Consider the following 23,442-nt stretch of genomic DNA (forward strand, 5'->3'; position numbering starts at 1 on the left):
CTTAAGTTGTCTGAAATTTTGCCAATTCATAATGGCCTTCTGCATGTGAGCAAGAGGATAAAACTGTTTTTTAATGGCTAACAGAAATTCAGGCCATGTTAAGGTAACCTTACCAAATTTTTTGATCTCCTCTTTAGTCTTGGCCTCCCACCAGACAAGTGCTGCTCCATCCATTCTCAAAGAAGCTAACTGAATCTTTGTGGCATCATCATGCATATTTTGGATCCTCAAGTAAACTTCCAACTGCCTAATCCAGTTGTCAATCTTTTCTGCATTCACTTCACCATTAAACATAGGTAATTCGAATTTTACATCAAGCTTCAAAAAAGGACTTTTTCCAGAGGATCTATGCTTATGAACAGAAGAAGACGAAGATGAAGAGGAAGAAGGTGAAGATGGGGGTGGTGGATCACCATTTCCTCCATGTCCTTTCTTGGAATGATCATCATCCTTATTACCTCCTAAAGAGCCCTCTCCTTCATGTGGATGTTTGGACCCTTCTCCAACCAATTTCTCATTTCTTTCTTGGTACAATATCCTCACCATTTCAGTGAGGTCCAAGAAAGCCTTTCTGAAGACTCTTTCTTCTTCTCTTGGATCTGTCTCTTTAGGAATTTCTCCTTCATGTTCAGACATCCTTGAAGCTTCTGCTGAGACTCTTGAGGGTGAAATTGAAGGTGGAGGTGATGGCTCTCTGGCCTTCCTTGACTAAGGATTCTCTCGTTCTCTAGTCAACTATCCTTCCCCTCTTTTAAGTTTCAACCTGGTAAGCATCAATACTTGCAAGACAGTTAGAAGATCTTTGCACAAAACCCTGAGCTCTGATACAAACTTGATCTGAATTTGAAACTACTTGAAATTTGTTTGCAAGGTATTCAATTCAGAATTAAACATGTTTAAAAGATTTCCATGTCTTGCAGAAAGAAAACACATGAAATTTTCAGCTGTTCATGACCCATTTAAGCATAGTAGAGTTATTTCCTTTTACTGTTTAACACATTAAACGAATTTGTTCTGCAAATTAAATCAACCACAAATGCAAAAGAAGTTGATAAAGCAGTTCACCCCCTCCAGGGCTACGTCTGCTGGGTCCAAAGCTCCCAACCGGGCTTGTCCTTGTTTTTATTAAATGCTCAAATTGAAAATACAGATGAATAGAAGCATCTACAGGAGAAATAGATGGTAAAAATGGATTCAGAACACTTGAATCCTTCAGGATTGACTATTGGATCACCTCCAATGGATACCTTCAACCCTATACAGTCTTCACAAAACTGGGCCCTGGTGGCTCCTAGAACTTTCACGGCTCCAAAACCTCTGCAAATGACCTCAGATGGCTGTAAGACCTGCACCAATGGCTTTAGAAGGTCGAAAATACTCAAACTAAAAAAAAAAAAAATCATCCAAAACCGACTTTCCTAGCCAAAGTTATGGCCATTTAAAGTTTCTCTAGTTTGCCCCTAGAAAAACTCCAGCTAACTTTAGTTAACTCCAGATAGCTCTGCCAAATTTGGCGCTCCTGCCAAAATTCCGTCAACTTAACTGCAGTTACATTTAATGTTTGGTGGTTGCCTCGGATTTCGTGCCCGACGGAATATTCTTTTTTTAATTTCTTTTGAAAAATTAAAAGTTCTAATGTTATGGACAAATTCTTCTTTTTGCCATAACTTCCTCATACAGTGACCGTTTTTCAAACTGTTTGCGGCGCCAGAATCGGGAAGACGAGAAATTTCCAGTCATTCAACCTTGAACCAGTTCTAAGCACTTTAAATTTTGAGAATTTTACGACACTTAGGACATGAGCACCTGATCAAACATATCAAGGGCGGACCATTTGAAACTTCTACTAAATAATTTGAAAAAAATAAAATATATTTAATTGTACCGTGTGCTAACGAAACATTACTTATAGAATTAAATTTTATTTAGAATTATTACACATTATTTTAAAATGCATCTAATTTTAGAAGCAATAAACTATATTAGATAATGAGTTTTTAAATTGAAATTCTATCATGTAATTTGATTTCATTTATAAAATAAAAGTAGAACAGAATTACTAGTGGACAAATAAATCTAAATAAAACAAAAATGATATAATATTTATAGATAATTTAGTGACAAATAACTAGAATTTTATAAAAAAATAAATTATCAATAAAAACTAATATCAAAGTTATTTTTTTGGTTGTTGTTGTTCTTGTTTCCTGTAGGCAGTCCTTGGCTGCAAAAACTATGCCAGGAAACCAACTCAACTAGCCTTTAGGTTCAAGCTAGCCCTTGAACCAGAGGGGTCTCCCTCAATTGTTATGACGTTGTGTTTAACATTGTTCACTTGTCACTGAACAACATCCTTCGTAGCACAATGGCCAGATTTATGGTTTTAATGGGGATGGTTGGCGATCAATGATAATCCCTAATAATGATTAAAGGCCTCTCTCACAGGGTCCCTTCTGAAAGTGTCAGTTTCTAGCCTAACAGAATGACTTAGTTCTTTCAAGAACTATTGTAGAAAAATGTAAGGGGATTCCTAATAATTGAGCAGTCACACTGACTACTTAACAACTGGGGAAATTTAGATGCATGTAGAACATTTCTATAGCCCAACAAAAACATATTCAAAGGTAACAAAAGGCCAAAGTGAAACCGATTCCAAGAGGAGATATTTCAGACAGATAGTCTAATAAGCTAATCTCTTTTAATGGCTATCAGAAAACATAAAGAAAAAACCAGTCAAAGAGGACTTATCTTGGACAAACAATCCAATAAGCTAATCTCTTTCTAAAGGTTATGATTTTGCACGGAATTACAGAGAGATTAAGACTTAATCTACCTTACCCAGACCTTCCTACAATTGCTTTGAACATATGTAGAAACAAGTTATGAAAACACTATAAAGACATACGAGAAACACAAAATTATGTCATAACTGCAGCCGGAAGGATTTCATTAGAATTCTACAAGGGAAGCTATTACATAGTTTAAGAGCCTTGGCATCAAAAGCCAACCCATATTACTTCAATTGATGAAGTATTTATACAATTTCCTCACAAAATATATTGATAAAAATATGAAGAGATATTACAAATATCTGAAAATTGTATTACAAAAATAGAACACAAATAAAGGTAACTAAAACTATTTGAAGAGTTCTAGTACTATCCTTGAGGATTTTTGATAAAGAAGAGAAATTCGAATTGGGTTGCAACTCATATTTGATGAGGTGGACTCCAAGTCACTAACTGTCTTTGAGCTTTTTCCTCCCAAAACTCTGAAAAATAGGGTCATGTAATACCTTTGTGTCTCCCAAAACATAATAGATGTTAGAAACGTGAGAGAGGTTTTTTTAAATGATTATGTTAGCAACAAAAACCTCTTTCATGTTTTTGAAAATTTATCCCCCCACTCGGAAACTGCATTTGAAAACCCTAGCTAAAATAAGGAAACTTCTGGAAAACATGCTTGCAAAGATTCATCCAAATATCCCAAACCATAACCTTTGTTAATCTGAGGAACAAAAACCTCCTCCAGTTTCCCAAGGTTCATCTTTGTTTAGCCACCATATTCTCTGCAGAAAGGTGACTAAAAAATGAAATTTTTGGAAAACATGCCTTCAAAGATGTAAGTGCATCTCCAAAACCATAACAACTGTTAGAAAAATAAGAGTGGGTTTTTTACATGAGGATGTTATAAACAAAAACCTCTTTCCATTTTTGAAAATTCATTTTCGGTTGTTTTTAAACCATGTTTGAATTTACTTTATTACATCATTTAATCATGTTTAAATGCATGATTAACTAAATCAACCTGATAATGAGACTTAAATTTACATTTTGAGGGTGCATTTTACTCTTGCAGACCAATTTACAGGGAAAATTTTAAGAACCCCCCCTAAATTTATAAATATAATAAATGGGCGAATCTCCATGGTATATAGGAAAAATGGAAGGCGATTTTATCAATAATATAATATGTATATATAATTTTTTGGCAAATCTCTCACCAGGCATGGCGAATATTTTACTCAATTATAAAATCTTGTAAGATATTGGCGACTCTTTCACTAAATAATAAAACTTTGTAAAGTCCTACTGAATCTTAGCATAGGCTACATGCTGGTTTAATTCCCCCATTTAAATAGGCTACATTCCAGGTGAATCATGGGTCAATACCATGTGCCATTTTGGTGAATACCATGGGTCAATACCATGTGCCATTTTTATTTTTATTAATTCTAATATTAGGGTTAATAATGGTTTTTTGCATGGTATTAATAACAATCTAGTCCATGGTATTTGTCCCATAGTATTTTGGCCATAGGTTTCACCTAAATATAACCCATTTTTTGAGTGTTCGTAAATATAAGGTGACTTATCGAGTAAATATAAAAAAATGTTTTATTTGTTTACCATACCTCTGGTTTATTTATATTTTTATCAATTTACCATACCTCTTTTACAAATATGGTATTTGGCCCATAGGATTCACTTAAATAAAACCTCTTTCTTGAGCCTTCATAAATAGAACGAGGGTTATGGATTAAATATAAAAAGAGGTTTTATTTATTTACGATACGTCTAGTTTATTTATATTTTTATTTATTTACCATACCTTTTGAATAAGTATAAAAAGACATTTTATTTATTTACCATACCTCCACTTTACTTATATTTTTATTTGTTTACACCCTTACATGTATATAAGGTGACTTACGGAGTAAATATAAAAAATGTTTTATTTATTTACCATACATCTCATTTATTTATATTTTTAATTATTTACCATACCTCTTTTATAAATATGGTATTTGGCCCATAGGATTCACTTAAAAAAAACCTATTCTTGAAAATGGGCGAATGGATTCACCTAAATAAAACCTATTCTTGAAAATGGGCGAATGGAAGGTTGTAAGTCCTAATTTCAAAGGCTAAATTTAGCTTTTTTACCCTCTCCCTTAAAATAAGGTGGGCTATTTGAGGTGATTTGTAAAAATGTACTATGATACAAAATATTCGCCCACTAAAAATTTAAAACCCCTTAATTTCGCCAAAGGGCGAACATTCGCCCCTAAAATTATCCTTGCCAATTTATTATTTCTAAACTACTAAAACGTATTATACGAACAAACTTAAATTATCATAACTAATCATGTTACAACATTGGCTCCAATGGGGATTGCTTCCCCCTGTGGGATGCAGAGAACTAGTAGACTGGTTGCCTTTAGTGTTGGGCATAGAGTCATACCATAAAACCACCAACCACTAATTTTCCATCTTATATCGAAATATAACGAATCTCCATGGATCAGTGTTTTCATTTGAATACTCTGCTACTGCACACTACACACTACAACCTACAACTGTGAAATGCAACCATATTCCTGCACTAATTCAAATACTCTTTCATACTGAAATCTGAAAACTGAAAATTTCTAAAGACTGAAAATATAACTTGATCTATCATATACTCTTCAAATCACACCACTCATAAACATCGAACACGTTGATCTACTATATACTGAAACTCAAAATATCTATTTAATCCCCATACCTCTATCTAACTGAACTAAAAAAATTTACACTATTAGGTGTAATCCGCTTTCCAATGTAACCAAGTGCGAAGTGGATTTATTGACAAACCATGTTGCGAGGAGCTGAAAATCTGAAGAATATATACAATATGAACATAAAATCCCATGGAAAATTTACACTCATAGGTGTAGTTTAAAAGTTGCATCCTCTGTAGACATTTTAAATTTTTTACCATGGCTGAGAGGGAGAGACATATACTACTGATTGTAAGTATCAATGAACCTTGCATAGCAGTAAAGGCAGCTGAAATTTCGAAACAATGGGATTGGTCACCCAGTGGAATCGCCATATGACAAAGTGGAGTCATATGAAAAGAATAGATCTAATCTTTATCATTCCCCGGAGAAATATATATTCGTTACTTCGCTCCCCGGTAATGGTGCCATATTTTGTACCTGTTTCCCGTAGGCAGTCCTTGGATGCAAAAACTATGCCAGGAAACCAACCCAACTAGCCTTTAGGTTCAAGCTGGCCCTTGAAACAGAGGGGGCTCCATCAGTTTTTACGAGGCTTTGTTTAACGTTGTTCACCTGTCACTGAACAAAAGCCTTTGAAGCACAATGGCCAGATTTATGGTTTTATTGGGGATGGTTGGTGATCAATGATAATCCCTAATCATGATTAAAGGCCTCTCTCACAGGGTCCCTTCTGAAAGTGTCAACTTCGAGCCTGACATAATGACTTAGATTTTTCAAGAATTATGGTAGAAGAATGTAAGGGGATTCCTAATAATTGAGCAGTCAGACTGACTACTTAATAACTAGGGAAATTTAGATGTGTGTAGAATATTTTCTGATTTGGACTCTTTCCTGTATAAAGATTTCTTGTGGCCTACTGATTTTGCTGATGGGTTAGGTTCTGTGGGAGGATATAACACTAAGTTCTTAGTGTTTTGCCCATTTGAAATGATCATATGTCCAGACCGACACACAATATAAGCATCTACGGTTTCCGGCCAAGGCCTTCCCAGAATTAGGTGATGGCCTCCAGCTGGAGATTCCATTTGGAGTACTAGGAAGTCCACAGGGTAGTGCCATGAATCAACCGAAATCGTGATATCTTCTAACTTCCCCATCGGCTTCACTGTAGATCGATCTACCAATTATAACACTGTAGGTGTGTGTTTCAAGTTACGGAGACCTAATGCATGCATGGTTTCAGCAGTCATGACATTTATGGCAGCACCCAAATCTACCAATACATTTGGAATTTCTACCCCATTAATTTGTACGGTTAAAATTGGGTTCCCGGGATCCCCATACTTTACAAGCATGGACCTTCCCATCATGAAATCTAATAGCTTCCCCATTACATGAATGGTGAAAGGGTCTCTTGATTTCTTTTTAGGCTTCTTAGCACAATACTCCCTATGAGTTTTTTCATATATAGGTACATCCCTCATAGCTTGCAATAGAGGGATCTTAACGAATAAATTATGTAACTCCCCTAACAGGTCAAACTCGGCTTGAGGGGTTGGTTTACTCACAACCAACCTTTCTCGATAGGGCGGTTTAGCTTGGTGCTTTTGAGTAACTAGCGGTTGAGGAGGTGTATAATTTTTGTTGACTCAGTTTGGTTCCTCTTCAACCATTTTTGGTTCCTTCTCCTTACTATCAATCTGTTCAATGATAACTGGTGAGGGTTGAGCATCTACTGTCTGCCTAGATCGTAAATTCATCTCATAGAATTATGCAGTAGAGATGCTATATGAAGGTAGGTTGAGGGTGTCAGCTTGCTGAGGCCCTTTATTATTAGGATTCAGATTGGGTTGGATAGGGAGTTGGGGACGAACAAGTTGATTACCAGGAGGCACATTAGAGGGAAACTGAAGTTGTTGTTGTGGCATTGACTGGGGAAACTGACCAGGAAGAGAAGGTCCCCACCAGTTCGGAGCCCATGAGGAACTTGAACTAGCTTGAGGAGCCCACTACTGCCAAGGTGGAAACTGGTATTGGGGCCATGTGGGCGGATAAGGCATGGTCTGGGGACCCATATTAAAATTGCTAAAGTATTAAGATGGATCAGGAAACATACCTTGATTTCCCATTGACGGTAGAGGTTGCCATGGCTTTTTAGGTCCCATAAAGTATAGGTGCTCCATCTCTTCGCCTGTCCCTTGAAAAACTGCTTTTAGTCCTAGCAAGGATGGGCATGAACTTGTCACAAGATTCAGCTCACAGATTTCACATTCTTCTACGGAGTTTAATGGACATTCCCTCTGGTTGTGTTTCTTCCTGCATGTTGTGAAAAATACGGCCATAGTTCTTTCCAATTCCAGTTGTTTCTGTTTTACCTGCAGCATGTCTATCTGTTCAGACAAAGTACTCAGGATATCAGTCCTTAGGTTGTCAAACAAATTCCAAACTTCTGCTTTTGTAACAACTCCACCAGATACTTTTGTTGATCGAATCCCTTGTTTATTCCTTGCAACTCCTCTTGAGCATTGGATACACAACCTAGAGATGGTATTGAAAAGTTCTCCTTTGGTATATCTTCCCTTTCTGACTATATTCAACAATTCCAAAGAGTCTTCTAAGAAAGCCCAGAGAAGGATAATTTTCAAAACGTCCTTATCCAGGTCAGAGTGACCTGATCTCTGCAATTTGTATTTAAAGCATTCCACACAGTCTTCCATATTTTCGTCCTCTTTCCGTGTAAAATCTCTTCTTTAATATCCCGTGATTTACAGTAGTCCTGCTACTTCTCCAAGAAAGCAATTCTCATCTCCTCCCATGTGGTGATAGACCTTCCCCCAAGACCCATAAACCACTGCAGGGCTGTCCCTTTTAGCGTAGCAGGAAAGATTTTCAATTTCTGAGCATTCGTTATGTAATCATACCCTCGACACACAATGTCAAATTCGAACAAAAACGTGTCAGGGTCTTCTTAAGTAAGCCCATGGAAACTGGGTAAATTTGTTAAAGGAATGGGCTTTGTTGGTGCGCCAGTCCCTAAATCCCCAATTGGGAAGTCAATAGTATAGGTTGTAGGTGCCATGAATATCCTCCAATACTCACTAGGGATTTCAGCAGGCTCTACAGGAAGGGATTTTATCAAAGCAGTTCTAGTTGCCTTAACAACACTTCCTCTATCCTTTGGTGATAGAAATGTCTCTACAATCTCTTCCTCCGTGCCATAGTGGTTGGATCCTTCAGATCTCCTCTCTGCAACTCCTTCTTCCCTACTGGGATGGATCGTTCCTTTGGACGCTTTACTTGCAACTTCTTCTTCTTATGTTACAAGCAACGGGATCCCTTTAACAGGCGTAATGTTGCTTGTCTCCCCGACTGCTGGAAGGGTCTGTTGTATCGAATCAGTAGGGGGTGTTGTGAATAACACTGGTTGTTCTACAGATTTTCCCTCAAATTTTGTCTGTGCACATGGCCTCAAGGTTGCACGGGAAGACGCCTTTGACTCAGCTTTTGCAATGATTTGTTGGATATAAGTGTTCCTTCCCAAATCCTGTCCTCCCTTATTTGGGGCTCTCCCTTTGCCCCTTTTATTTGGCTCTTTGTTCATACAAGTTGGTGTGGTGACAAATTTTGCGATCAAACCACAATGCTCAAGGCCCGGAGTAGGGTGTCAAAAGACCATTCCCTCCCCAGGACGAGAGTTCACATTGAAAAGAGGGCAGTTAACGGAAAAAAGGAAAAGAAAATAGGAACCTAGGGTTCAGGGCCTGGGGGAGGGCGTCAAAAGACTCCTCCCTCCATGGGACAAGAACCCAACCAAGAAAATAACACACACACGAGAAAACCTAACACTTCAAGACTTGAAGTAGGGCGTCAAAGGACCCCTCCCTCCCCAGAGCGAGAGATTGGTTTTCTCGAAATTGAAAACACAAAAATGTAAGGGAAATCTAAGCTCAGAGCCTGGAGTAGGGCATCAGAGGACTCCTCCCTCCGCAGGGCAAGAGATCAGCCCTAATAAAATAGGAAACAGTAAAAACACGAAATAAAGGAAATACCTACGCTGAGGACTTGAGCAGAGTGAGAAAGTTTGTTCTCTCCCTAAGATGAGAGATTGACCCTTTGGTTAATATAGATCGTGTCTTGCACCTCATTAGCCTCCCTTGCAACGACGCCAAAAAGTTGGTGTCCAGGTATGAACAATTTATCCACCCCTTTTCCTACATTAATGTATCAATCCAGGTGCGTATTCTTTTCAAGGAAACATGCAAGGTATATGCAGGGGCAAGGTTACAATCTGTCATCGACCAAGGGTTCATGATCACCAATCAAAGCATTGTTGAAATAGAAATAAAAACTCAACTGCAGAACTGAAAAAGGTATTCATAGTTACCTAAGGAATCTGTGACAACAAACAAGAAATAAGCACAACAATAAACAATGCACACAAAGCAAGGAAACACGCAGCACCCGATCAGAAGAGCAGGGCCAGCTCTCTGATCAGGGTTGCATTACTCACAACGAACGATAGATGAGCAAAAAGGCTTGTATCTTATTAATCTGAATAATGTTGTTACAATACAATGCAGGGTCTAACTAACTTTTGATACAGGAATGACCTGTCTTTTATACAGTACAAAGGAGAATAACATCTCTCCCCAAAACCTAGAAACTATATTCCCAAAGATATACATCAGTTCCATCACAGCACTAGCACTAAGAGAGCAAGAACAGGAATGATTCAAAAATGGGTTGGGAATAGCTACAAATCAATTATGTTGTTTCGTCGTGGTCGATCAGCTGCTGTGAATCGCGGAACTGTTGCGATATGCTGTGCGGTCAACACCTGCGCTCCATAATCGGCGGTCATAACATGTCTTAGTGGTTCGCATAGGTAAAACCCTCATGACTCTACTCCATTAATTAAATATCCCAAGAGACGATAAAAGGGGGAATTACCTCATAGTTTTACACAGTAAATATATGCGAACGAATACAAAAGGGATGAAAAGAGGAGTGGAAATGCAGGGCAAAGATAGGCCAATTTGGTGCCCAACAGCAACTAGAGAAAGACATTTCTTCTCAGATTCAGAGCTAGTGGAGGAATGTGGGCAGTGGATTTCGGACACTAGCCACACTTAAAAGAGTAGTATTTTTTCATTAGTTGTTATTGGAAAAAGGAAACCTTGATAGGAAGTATTCTTATGGAAAAACGAGATGATAGGTATAATGTTTTTGCTAGCCTTGATGATGTGAAAAGAGAATAGTGGAACTTGTGGTTCTATGTGGAGAGGATGGACACTTTCATTGCTCAAATTGAGTGTCATATTCCATGCACTAGCACAACGTCTACGCCTCTAGGATCTAGTGCGAGAGATTAAACATGTGTCACATCTTTTGATTCATAATTGTTAAATGTTGGTTGGTATCACTTCTTATGATTCATAATTGTTATATGTTGGTTGATATAACTTCTTTTGATTCATAATTGTTAAATTTTGGTTGATAGTCTTCTGTGGTATGATGACTCCATAAACACTCCAGTGCACATTTTACAATTTTTGTAGTTTTAGAGTAACAACTCTATTGACAGATGGTCAAAATTATATAGTTTCCCAATAGGCAGGTTTCTCTATAACTCTACTGGCAAATGGGAAAAACTATATAATTTCCCATTCGGCATATTGCTCTATAACTCTATTAGGAGATGGGAAAAACTATATAGTTTCAGTTATTGTGAACGGGTTTCCATGTAAGAATGCGATGACGGTCACAGCAGACGACTTCCGGTTGAGGGGCCTAGATAAACCAGGAGATACCAGTAACCAGTTGGGATTCGTTGTAACGCCAGCTTTTGTAACGCAGCTACCAGGCTTAAACACCTTAAGAATTTCGTTGGTCCGCCTTGATTTCGCTGCTCCTCTCGACCTCAACCCTCCGCACACACATCCGTGGGCCACCGAAATCTTGGTGGTGATCGAGGGTACTCTCTTGGTTGGCTTTATCACCACTAACAACACTCTGTTCTCCACAACGCTGGAGAAGGGAGACGTGTTTGTGTTCCCTCGAGGTCTTGTGCATTTCCAACAGAACATTGGCCCTGTCAACGCAGTGGCCTTCTCTGGACTGAACAGCCAGAATCCAGGAACTCAGCAGGTTGCGCCGGCCTTGTTCGGAGCCTCTCCTCCTGTTTCTGCCTCTGTGCTCGCCAGAGCTTTCCAGATCGATGACAAGCTCGTCCAAATTATCCAAAGCAGGTTCACATCCTATTTGATACACGATTAACAAAGACTTGGAAATACATATCAGTGTTAATTTGGACAAAAGATCAAGTAATAAACATCACTGACATATTGAACGAGCAATAGAATTCATTCTTCTTGGATGGCCTCTTGCCATTGTCATATTCACTTCACTATCACTCAGATTAAAGTAATTTCATATATATCGTCAAGATTAAAGTAAATCATACTAAATAATTAATTTATAACTTTATTATTAGTGATTATAATATGGAATCTAATTTATAATAGGTAACTTGACCCCAAGATTGGTCAATTGTAACTTAACTATGATTTGAGCAATCAAAATGGGCCCATAAATCATACTTTGGTTGTATTAAGTGGCATTAATGATAGTTTAGGACATCTTTGCCTAAAATCAAATAAATTTCCAATAATAGATGCCTCCTTATGTATGAGGGTGGAAGCATATCATGTACCCAAAATACATCACCATTTCTTTACCTTTGCATGGTTCCACTTAAAATAAAATGTGCCACATTAATCCTTCATTAAGAATTGAATTTTCAGTTTCCCTTACATAAAGAACAAGCTCATAGATATGATGAACATAATGGATTTACTCAAATATAACACTAAAATTTACTTTTCCTTAAGTGGATTCCATTAAGTGGTGGATTGTAAATGTGTTAGAAAACCTGCACAGATGAATCTAGCTAGTAAAGGTTGAACACACAGCTTTGCAGAGCAAAAACACTAAAAGAAAATCGAAAGAAGAAAAGAATGATTCATTAGAAAATAGGTTACAATGCTCATGATATAGCATTACTGGGTGAAGATCCCAAGGTAATGCACCATAGTGGCGATCAATGAGAAGACTCAACACCTACAACAAGTTCCGGAGAGAACTAGCCAGTTGCAGAGTGAAAGAAGGAGCAAATCAGAGAGTAAATCATGCAGAAGAACTGACCAGTTGTGGAGTTAAAGAAGAAGCAAATCATGTACAAAATATTGAATGAGCAATAGAATTCATTCTTCTTGGACGGCCTCTTGCCATTGTCATATTCACTTCGCTATCACTCAGATTAAAGTAATTTCATATAAATCGTCAAGATTAAAGTAAATCATACTAAATAATTAATTTATAACTTTATTATTAATAATTATAATATGGAATCTAATTTTCAATCGTGGAAATTCTTAATTGGTAAACCAAATGACTAAAAAACCGTAACTCTTTTCATGTTCAAAATATTTATATTTTATTTTAATTTATTTTTATAACATTTTAAAAACCAAATTAAAAAAAAAAAAAAAAAAAAAAAAAAAAAAAAAAAAAAACATAACTACCTTTAACATAAATCTTAACCCTCTATCTTTATTACTATTAAAAATATTCCATGGAAATTTTGTACAAGTTAAATCTCTATTGTTCACCTATCTGTTTTACATGTATAATGAAAAGGTAACTTGACCCCAAGATTGGTCAATTGTAACTTAACTATGATTTGAGCAATCAAAATGGGCCCATAAATCATACTTTGGTTGTATTAAGTGGGATTAATGATAGTTTAGGACATCTTTTCCTAAAATCAAATAAATTTCCAACAATAGATGCCTCCTTATGTATGAGGGTGGAAGCATATCATGTACCCAAAATACATCATCATTTCTTTTGTAAATTGTCAAAGAGATATAAATATATATAGAGAGAGAGAGAAAAAGAGAAGGGATGAAATCCTAGAGAGAGAAAAAATGATGTTAAAATAATATATGTATAGCATCTATTTACAAATGAGGCAAGCATACCCATACTCTTGAAATAATTGAGACAAGCACTTCACGATACCATGGATACTAAAGATAGGCCATGATACATTTAAAAATGATTGTTATTTATCTCTAAAATGTGTGATGTAACAATGTCGTAAAAAAGGGGCAAAAAACTGCATCAAAGAGAGCACATTAAAAAGGGGGCTTAGGAAATGCAAAGAACTAAATGGATGTAATCTTCTATAGTTTTCTCTTCATCATCAACCTTTGATTATCAATTTGCTGCAACATAATTCCATAATAGAATTTTATCCCTTTGGGCTCCAATACATGAAAATTTCATTAACATTTTCATTTTCTACATCATTCATGTTGTCTTCAACACTCAGTTTTTCAACTTCTATGCAGACTTCATCAAAAACTGGTGTTTCAAACCTTGCTTCAAGGAACTTTAATTTTTCTTCAGATTGTGTTTCTTGTTCTATGTCATTTTCTTCATGATCTCATTTTAATAGAGTTGGAAGATGATTTTCCTATTTAATTGCACACTCAAAATAAATTTTAATCTTATATGAGAAACATTTGTAGAACCATATTTATTTTGTTCTTTCTACTCTACAATGTGAGATTTCTTCTCTTCCTCGTCCTTCTCTACCTCTGGCATTACATCATAATATTTATTTTCCACTTCTTTACCAACCTCTGTTGCTAAAAATAGGTTGTCTTCCACTTGTCTTCCATACGAAAGTGGTCTTCTCTCACCAAATAACAACATATCAATGATATATTTATGTTGCATCATGTGCAACCACTCGTCACTAGTTAATTTTTCTTCATCAAAGTTAACATCAAAAATTTTGATTGTTGGATCCACCAAACCTCTTGTTGCTCCATTGGTAGCTTTAACTATGCCAAACTTAGGTGTTGGTGGTAACACTCCATTACCATCCACTTTCAAGTGGGATTCACTAAACTCTTCATCTTTCTATAGATCTATTGTTATATATCCAACTTCCTTTTCATTTTGAAGCACTATTGCAGTAGCTTGTACGACACTACTATCTTCAACTTGATTACTCCTCCTTACACAAAAGATCCTCTCAAGGATATCCCAAGCCTACTTTATTGTCTTTGCATCTACAAGGAGGGGAAGAATGTTGCCATCAATGGATTAGCTTATGCATTTTATTGCCAAAGCATTATTTTTCTTTTGCTTTCCAACTCTTTCAATTAGATCTCAAACAACTCTTGTTATTTCTTTGACTTTCTCAGTGTCTTGGCTTTCTTATTTCTACCCAATCTTTGCTTCACATATGGGTTGAACACTACAAGTCAAATGCTCTTTACCTTTTTATGGTTCCACTTAAAATAAAATGTGCCACATATCTAATGGTTTTTGGGCCGAAGCCATTAGTACTATTGTTTATTTGAAAAATAGGAGTCCAACCAAAAGTTTAAATCTGAAAAATCCTTTTGAATCATTTGATGGACATAAACCAAAAGTGAATCATTTAAGAGTTTTGGATGCAAGGCATTTCCACATATTCCAAAAGATGAAATAAGAAAACTTAATGCAAAATCAATTAAGTGCACTTTCATTGGTTATTGTGATGATCAAAAGGCATACAAGTTGTTTGATCCTAGTTCACATAGATTTCTTGCAAGTAGGGAAGTGTTGATTCATTAAAATGAGGATGAAGGTGATAAAATGAATAACACGGTTGTATGGCATGATATTGACGATTATTGCAAAATAGAAGCATGTTTTGAATAGGAACATGAACAGGTACAACAACAGGAACAAGAACATGTACAGGTTCAAGAGCAGGAAGCATCCAATAGTCATGAAACTCCAAGAAGAGAACAAGAGACTCCACAAAGTAGAAAGAAGGATGAAAGCAATAAAACTCTAAGGAGGTCATCACGTCAAATTCAGCCACCTATAAGATATAAAGATTATGCATTGATGTCTCATGTAATGAATGTTGTAGAACCTTCAGTTTATGAAGAAGCTAAAGAATATAAAGAACAGAGAGATGCAATGAATGAGGAATACAACTCTATAATGAAGAATGACACATGATAATTAACAGAATTTCCTAAAGATAAAGTTCCCATAGGATTCAAATGGTTTTTCAAACCAAAGTTTAATGTTGATGATAGTATTGATAAGTATAAAGCTACATTGGTTGCAAAAGGGTATTCACAAAAAGAAGGCATTGATTATGAAGATACTTTTGCACCTGTAGCTAAACTGAATATAATTAGAATCATGATTGCATTAGCTACAAAACAAAATTGGAAAATGCATCAGTGAGATGTCAAATCAACTTTCTCGAATGGTGAATTAAAAGAACAAGTTTATTTGGTTATGCCTGAAGGGTTTGTAAAGTATGGACAAGAGCATCTTGTCTGCAGGTTAAAGAAAGCTTTGTATGGTTTGAAACAAGCACCAAGATCTTGGTATGTGAAAATTGATTCATTCTTCTATGAAAAAAGGTTTTGTGAGAAGCAAAAGTGATCCTAACTTGTACATCAAGAGAGATGAATATGGGGACATTGCCTTCATATCTTTGTATGTTGATGATCTTATCATAACAAGAAATGCACTCAGGTTGATTGAAGAAATTAAAATTCAGTTGTCACATGTATTTGAAATGAAGGACCTTGGTGAATTGTATGATTGTTTGGGTCTTGAAATTTAGAGGGAATTTGGTAAGACAATCCTTGAAAGATTTCATATGTTTCAATGCAAAACCAATGTCTACTCCTTTGGAACAGAATGCCAAGTTGTATAATGATGATGGATCTAAAGAAGTGAATGGAACTTTGTATCGTCAATTGGTGGGAAGTTTGAACTACCTCACCACCACCAGGCCAGATATAGTGTATTATGTTAGCATCCTTAGTCACTTTATGGATAAGCCTTGTGAAATCCATTGGAAAGCAGCAAAGAAATTCCTTTGATATCTGAAGGGAACACTTTATTTTGGTATTTTGTATAGTGATGAATCTGATGTTGAGTTGGTAGGTTTTTCTGATTCAGATTGGGCTGGAAATCTTGATGATAGAGGATCAACCTCTGGATATGAATTCAATTTAGGATCGGGGGTCATATCATGGAGCATCAAGAAACAACCAACTATTTCTTTGTCATCCACATAAGATGAACACAAAGCCTTGACCAATGCAACTTGTGAAGCTATTCGGTTAAGGAGGATTCTTAAAGATGATGGAGAAAAACAAAAAGGACTAACAAGCATCAAATGTGACAATCAAAGTTCCATGAAGCTTGCAAATAATCCAATTTATCATGCCAAAAAAAACATATTGAAGTTGAGCATCATTTTGTAAGAGAAAATATACAATCAAATGAGACATATTTAGTCTATTGTAATACAAGTGAGAATGTAGTTGACATCTTTACCAAGCCTCTTGGAAAGATGAACTTTGAAATATGTAGACAACAACTAGGCATTGTTGAAAATCCATTTCTCCGTTAAGGGTGGATGTTGGAATAATGTAGAAATGATATGTCTAGATAGAGTTAATGAGTTGTGTTCTCATAGTTAGTGTTTGAGTCTAACTGTCATGAGTTGTGCCTTCGTAGTTTGTGTTGTGTGTTGGTGATCTGAATTATTTGGATCTAGATTGTCCTAGAAGCTCTCTATGTGTGCCTATATAATGTACTGGTTGTCCAAGTAGTTTGAATAATGAGATTTGATTTCATTCTTGTGCATCTCTATGTTTTGTCTAATAATGTATCTTGGTCCAACCTAGTTTTATTTTCATTTGCATTATGAGCCAACCCACATGCGATGTTCGTGCATGAGGGGCAAAAGGGGAGGATGGGGAGAATGAGGCCCCTAGGAAAATAATCAAGTCCATCAGTAAGCCGAGGAGGTTGATGAGTCATTTCACTCATATTTTCCTCTTGATATTTGAAGTGAATTTCATAACCTTGAGACCATGGCAGCTGTTGGTATCTAGGTATGAACAATTTACCCACCCCTTTTCCTACATTAATTGTAGGTTTTAACCCCGTACAAAAATTACCTGCATATGAATTCTAAAACACAGAAAATAAATAATGCGAGAGAAAAACACATAAAACACATATACACAGAGATTTTCCCCTGGATCCCAAAACTGGGACTACCAGCTTGATTTTTTTCATTATTTTCCTTTCAATGTTATAATACATACTTATACATGCTGAAGCATCCAATACCATGGACCGAAAAACCATCGCGTCCAATACCATGGACTGAAAACCATCGTGTCCAACACCATGGACTGAAAACCATCGCGTCCAAAAAACATGTGCGAAAATCATGCAAAAAACCATAGGTGGGTCCGCCCAACCTAACATAGGGTCCAAAACCAAAATTTTCTGGGGCGCTTCCCCGGACCCCATAAAGTGGGGTTACGGGTGCCCTTCAAACCCCCTGTTAACTACATGGAAAGAATATAACACAACCCAACATTCTCCCATTTGTTGTTTTCTTTCCACAGGGGGCCACAAGAGAGCTTAGTCATTTTTCTAGCCCTGAAATGCCCATTGTCTCTCTACACCAAGAGAACTTCTCAGAGCTCACAGATTTTGTCAATGCATCTGCAATATTCTTCAAAGTTTCCACCTTTACCAGCAACACCTTTTTGTCTTCTATCATATCCCTCACAAAGTGATACTGAACATCAATGTGCTTTGTCTTTGAATGATATGCGAGGTTCTTTGCCAAGAAAATTTCACTTTGGTTGTCATAGTCTATCCTTATAGCTCCCTGTACTAACCCCATACTTAAACACAATCTCTGCAACCAAACTGCTTCCCTTGCTTGCATGAGTGGCTGCCATGTATTCTACCTCTGCAGTTGATAGTGTCACTACAGATTGTTTCTTACTCATCCAACTAATTGCACCTCCAAATAGGTTAAACACATACCCACTTGTAGATCTTCTCTGATCCAGATCTCCAGCCCAGTCTGCATCAACAAAGCCACAAATATCCAACATTCTATCCAATCCTGATCTTCCTTGGTAACACAAACCATAATCACTAGTGCCACGCAAATACCTAAAAACCCGCTTCACTATTGTTCAATGCTCCTTTCCTGGTTTTGACATAAACCTGCTCAATACTCCCACTGCATGTGCAATGTCTGGTCTAGTATAGACCATTGCATACATCAGGCTATCGACTACACTTGCATATGGAACATGGGACATGTCCTCTTCCTCTTCTTGTTTCTTGGGACATTGTTCAGCAGATAACCTCACACCTACAGGAATAGGAACCTTCACCAGTTTACTATCCTGCATATTAAACCTCCGCAATATTGTCTCGACATACTTCCTCTGGTTTAACCAGAGCTTCCTCTTTGCCCGATCTCTTTTAATTTCCATGCCCAAAATATAGTTTGCAGCACCAAGATCTTTCATGTCGAATTTGGAGGACAATTGGGTCTTCAAATCCTGGATAATTTCTTTGTCATTTCCAACCAACAACATGTCATCCACATATAAGACCAGATAAATAACACAGTCACCAATTAATTTAAAATACACACAGTGATCTGCTTTGCTTCTGGTGAAGCCAAGTCCCCGTATAAATGTATCAAATTTCTGATACCACATCCTTGGTGACTGTTTTAACCCATATAGAGACTTCTTTAACTTGCATACCAGTTCTTTCTTACCATTCGCTGCAAAGCCTTTAGGTTGCTTCATGTAGATTTCCTCTTCCATATCCCCATGAAGAAATGTTGTCTTCACATCCATCTATTCTACCTCAAAATCAAAAGCAGTAGCAACAGATAAAAGTAATCTAATAGAAGTTACCTTGGCAACAGGAGAAAAAATATCAGCAAAACCAATTCCCGGCACCTGGAATAACCTTTTGCTACCAACCAAGCTTTGTATTTCTCCACTTTTCCTTCTACATTTGTCTTCTTTTTAAACACCCATTTGCATCCAACAGGTTTCCTTCCAGTCGGCAACTCCACCAGATCCCAAGCCTCATTTTTGTGCAAAGATGCCATTTCATCAACCATGGCCTATTTCCAGAGTTTTCCATCCTCTGAATCTACTGCTTCCTTCACAGTTTTGGGATCATCGGCAGTAATAGATAAAGCAAAATTTGAATAGAAAGTAGATGGACTATACCTTTCAGGTTGCCTTCTTTCTTGAACTGATCTTCTCACAACTGGAGTTTGTGGCTTTTCATCTTTTGATTCCTCCTTTGCTGTAGAGTTTGATTCTTCCTCCTTCAGCTCAAACTCTATCTTCTCAGGTTCCTTTCGTTGGACTTCATGTTTAATAACATCTTTCACCTCTCTGAACACCACATCTCAGTTGTACACAACCTTCCATGTGACTAGGTTCCAAAGCTTATAACCCTTTAAACCATCCTTATACCTAATAAAGATGCACTTTTCAGATTTACTATCCAACTTGGTTCATTTCTCCTTTGGAACATGTACATATGCATCACATCTAAATACCCTCAGATGTGAAAGAGAGGGTTTCTTACCAGTCCATACCTCTTGTGGAGTCTTATCCTCCAACGCTGATGAAGGTGACCTGTTGACCAGGTAACATGCAGTATCCACCGCCTCTACCCAGAATTCCTATCCTAACCCAGCACCACTGAGCATGCTTCTTGCCCTTTCCATCAATGTCTTGTTCATTCTTTCTGCAACTCCATTTTGTTGAGATGTATATGGAGTATTTCTCTGCCATGATATACCACACTTCTTATAGAATTCTTCAAATTCCTTGCTGCAAAACTCTCGACCATTATCTGTCCTCAGTGCCTTTATCTTCTTCCTTGTCTGATTTTTCACGAGAGCCTTAAATTATTTAAACCTGTCAAAGACTTCATATTTCTTCTTAAGGAAATATATCCATGTATTCCTCGAGAAGTCATCTATAAATGATACATAGTACAAAGACTTACCCAGTGCTGGAACCTTCACAGGTCCAAACACATCACTGTGCACAAGCTCTAATATATGTTTCGCCCTCTTACTACCAGAGGGGAAACTCACCCAATTCTGCTTCCCATATACATAATTTTCACAAAAGTCAAAATCGAAAGAGCTATTACTCACACCTTCTACCATACCTTTACCATGAAGTATTCGAAGGCCCTTATCTCCAATATGTCCAAGCCTTTGATGCCACAACATGGTTTTCTCTCCAGATACCGCTAGATTTTCTACTCCACTTTCAAGAACCAGAGAACTATTGCACCCATCAATAATAGTGATACCTTGCAGCTTGTACAGAGTTCCAATCCGAACTCCCTGCATCAATACCAATGCTCCCCGAACCATCTTGCAGGTATCCTTCTTGAACAAAGTTTTTACACCTGCATCATCCAACTTGCTTACAGAAATTAGATTTCTGGCCAATGCAGGAATATGTAGAACAACTGGAAGTGTTCTAACCCTTCCACCTTGCAACTTCAACTTTACTTTTCTGCGGCCAATGATTCTAGCCTTCCTATCATCCCCTAAGAAGACATCACCACTATCATAATTTTCATACTCGCAGAACCACTCTCTATGGGGAGTGAAGTGAAAAGATGCACCTGAGTCAATCAACCATGCCCCGTGATCTACATGTGTACTTGAAGAAGCCAAGTACACATCCCCACCTTCATTTGAAGTGGTTTTCGCCTCTGCAGAAGGAGCATCATCAGATCCCTTTCCTTTATCAGGAGATTTAGATTTACATTCCCTTTTGTAGTGCCCTTCCTTTCCGCATTTCCAACATGCCACCTTTACAGGTTTTCCTGGAGATTTAGATCTCCCACTCAATGACTTATTTTTTTTTTGTTTTGTGACCGTCCTCGTACAAACAAGGCATCACCATTCTAGCTCTCTGTATTTTTCTGTCTCATCTCCTCCATCAGCAAGGATGAGACTATTTCATCAAAATGCAAGGCAGTTGCATTGCTACCTATTGCAATTACCAGACTATCCCACGAATCTGGTAGAGAAAAAAAAAAACTGATGCACTTATCTTCATCTGAAATATTAATATCAACAGATGCTAACTGACTTACCATAGTATTAAATGCATTCAAATGCTCTATCACCGAGTCTCCATCTTTCATCCTCAGGTTATACAGCCTTTTCCGCAAGAACAGTTTATTCACCAGAGACTTAGATTGGTACAAAGTCCCTAACTTGTCCCACAAAGCCTTCGTCGTAGCTTCCCCTAATACATTCAACAATATTGAATCTGAGACACACAATCGTATTGTGCTCTTTGCCTTCTGATCCAACTTCTTCCATTCTTCATTGGACACTCCTGTTGGTTTAGTACCCGAATCTATCGCGATCCACTAATCTTTATCCACCAACAGATCCTCCATCTTGAGTTTCCACAACTCAAAACTTTGACCATTAAATTTCTCGATCTCTATCTTTCCACTGCTCACCATCTTCTTTCACCACTAGAATCGATCTTGCAGATCTCCCACTGAACAGGGTCTACCACAGGCCCGAGAAAAACCCCTCAGCAACAAAGGTGTCCCCTTGAATCCAAAACTGCTCTGATACCAAATGTAGGTTTTAACCCCGTACAGAAATTACCTGCATACGAATTCTAAAACACAGAAAATAAATAATGCGAGAGCAGAACACATAAAACACATATACACAGAGATTTTCCCCTGGATCCCAAAACCGGGACTACTAGCTTGATTTTTTTCATTATTTTCCTTTCAATGTTATAATACATATTTATACATGCCGAAGCATCCAATACCATGGACCGAAAAACCATCGTGTCCAATACCATGGACTGAAAACCATCGCATCCAACACCATGGACCGAAAACCATCGCGTCCAAAAAACATGTGCGAAAATCATGCACAAAACCATAGGTGGGTCCGCCCAACCTAACATAGGGTCCAAAACCAAAATTTTCCGGGGCGCTTCCCCGAACCCCATAAAGTGGGGTTACGGGTGCCCCTCAAACCCGCTGTTAACTACGTGGAAAGAATATAACACAACCTAACATTAATGTATCAATCCGGGCGCATATTATTTTCAAGGCAACACGCAAGGTATATGCAGGGGCAAGGTTATAATATGTCATTGACCAAGGGTTCGTGATTACCAATCAAAGCATTGCTAAAACAGAAATAAAAACTCAACTGTGGAACTTAAAAAGGTATTCACAGTTATCTAAGGAATCTCTGACAGCAAGCAATAAATCAACAAAGAAATAAACATACACAAAGCAAGGAAACACGTAGCACCTGATCAAAAGAGCGGGCCCAGCTCTCTGATCAGGGCTGTGTTACTCACAGCAAACGATAGATCAACAAAAAGTTTTGTATTTGATTAATCTGAATAATGTTGTTACGATACAATGTAGGGTCTGACTAAATTTTGATATAGGAATGTCCCGTCTTTTATACAGTATGAAGGAGAATAACATCTCTCCCCAAAACCTGGCAACTATATGCCCAAAGATATACATCATTTCCATCACAACACTAGCGCCGAGAGAGCAAGAATAGGAATGATTCAAAAACGGGTTGGGAACAACTTCAAATCAGTTATTTTGTTTCATCGTGGTCGATTAGCTATTTTGAATCACAGAACTGCTGCGATATGTCGTGTGGTCAACCCCTGTGCTCCATAATCTGTGGTCATAACATGTCTTAGTGGTTCACATAGGTAAAACCCTCATCTTTAATTAAATATCCCAATAGACGATAAAAGGGGGAATTACCTCATAGTTTTATACAATAAATATATGTGAATGAATACAAAAGGGATGAAAAGAGGAGTGGAAATTCAGGGAAAAGATAGGCCAATTTGGTGCCCAACATCTCCCCCCAACTAGCCTTCTGCACGCCCTCGTGCAGCTCGCCGTCTCCACAGATCTGGGTTGGATAGGCTGTG

The 23,442-nt window shown here is 37.5% G+C and overlaps 1 pseudogene; it reads left to right on the forward strand.

The window, feature by feature from the left end:
• The first annotated feature begins 11,263 nt into the window (after positions 1-11,263).
• LOC149258042 (germin-like protein 1-3 pseudogene) lies at positions 11,264-11,785 on the forward strand (annotated as a pseudogene).
• Positions 11,786-23,442: the final 11,657 nt, after the last annotated feature.

Source organism: Pinus tabuliformis, chromosome 6 (assembly GCF_031772625.1).
Source record: "Pinus tabuliformis cultivar Carrire ecotype Pingquan chromosome 6, CPIR1, whole genome shotgun sequence".
NCBI classification, from domain to species: Eukaryota; Viridiplantae; Streptophyta; class Pinopsida; order Pinales; family Pinaceae; genus Pinus; species Pinus tabuliformis.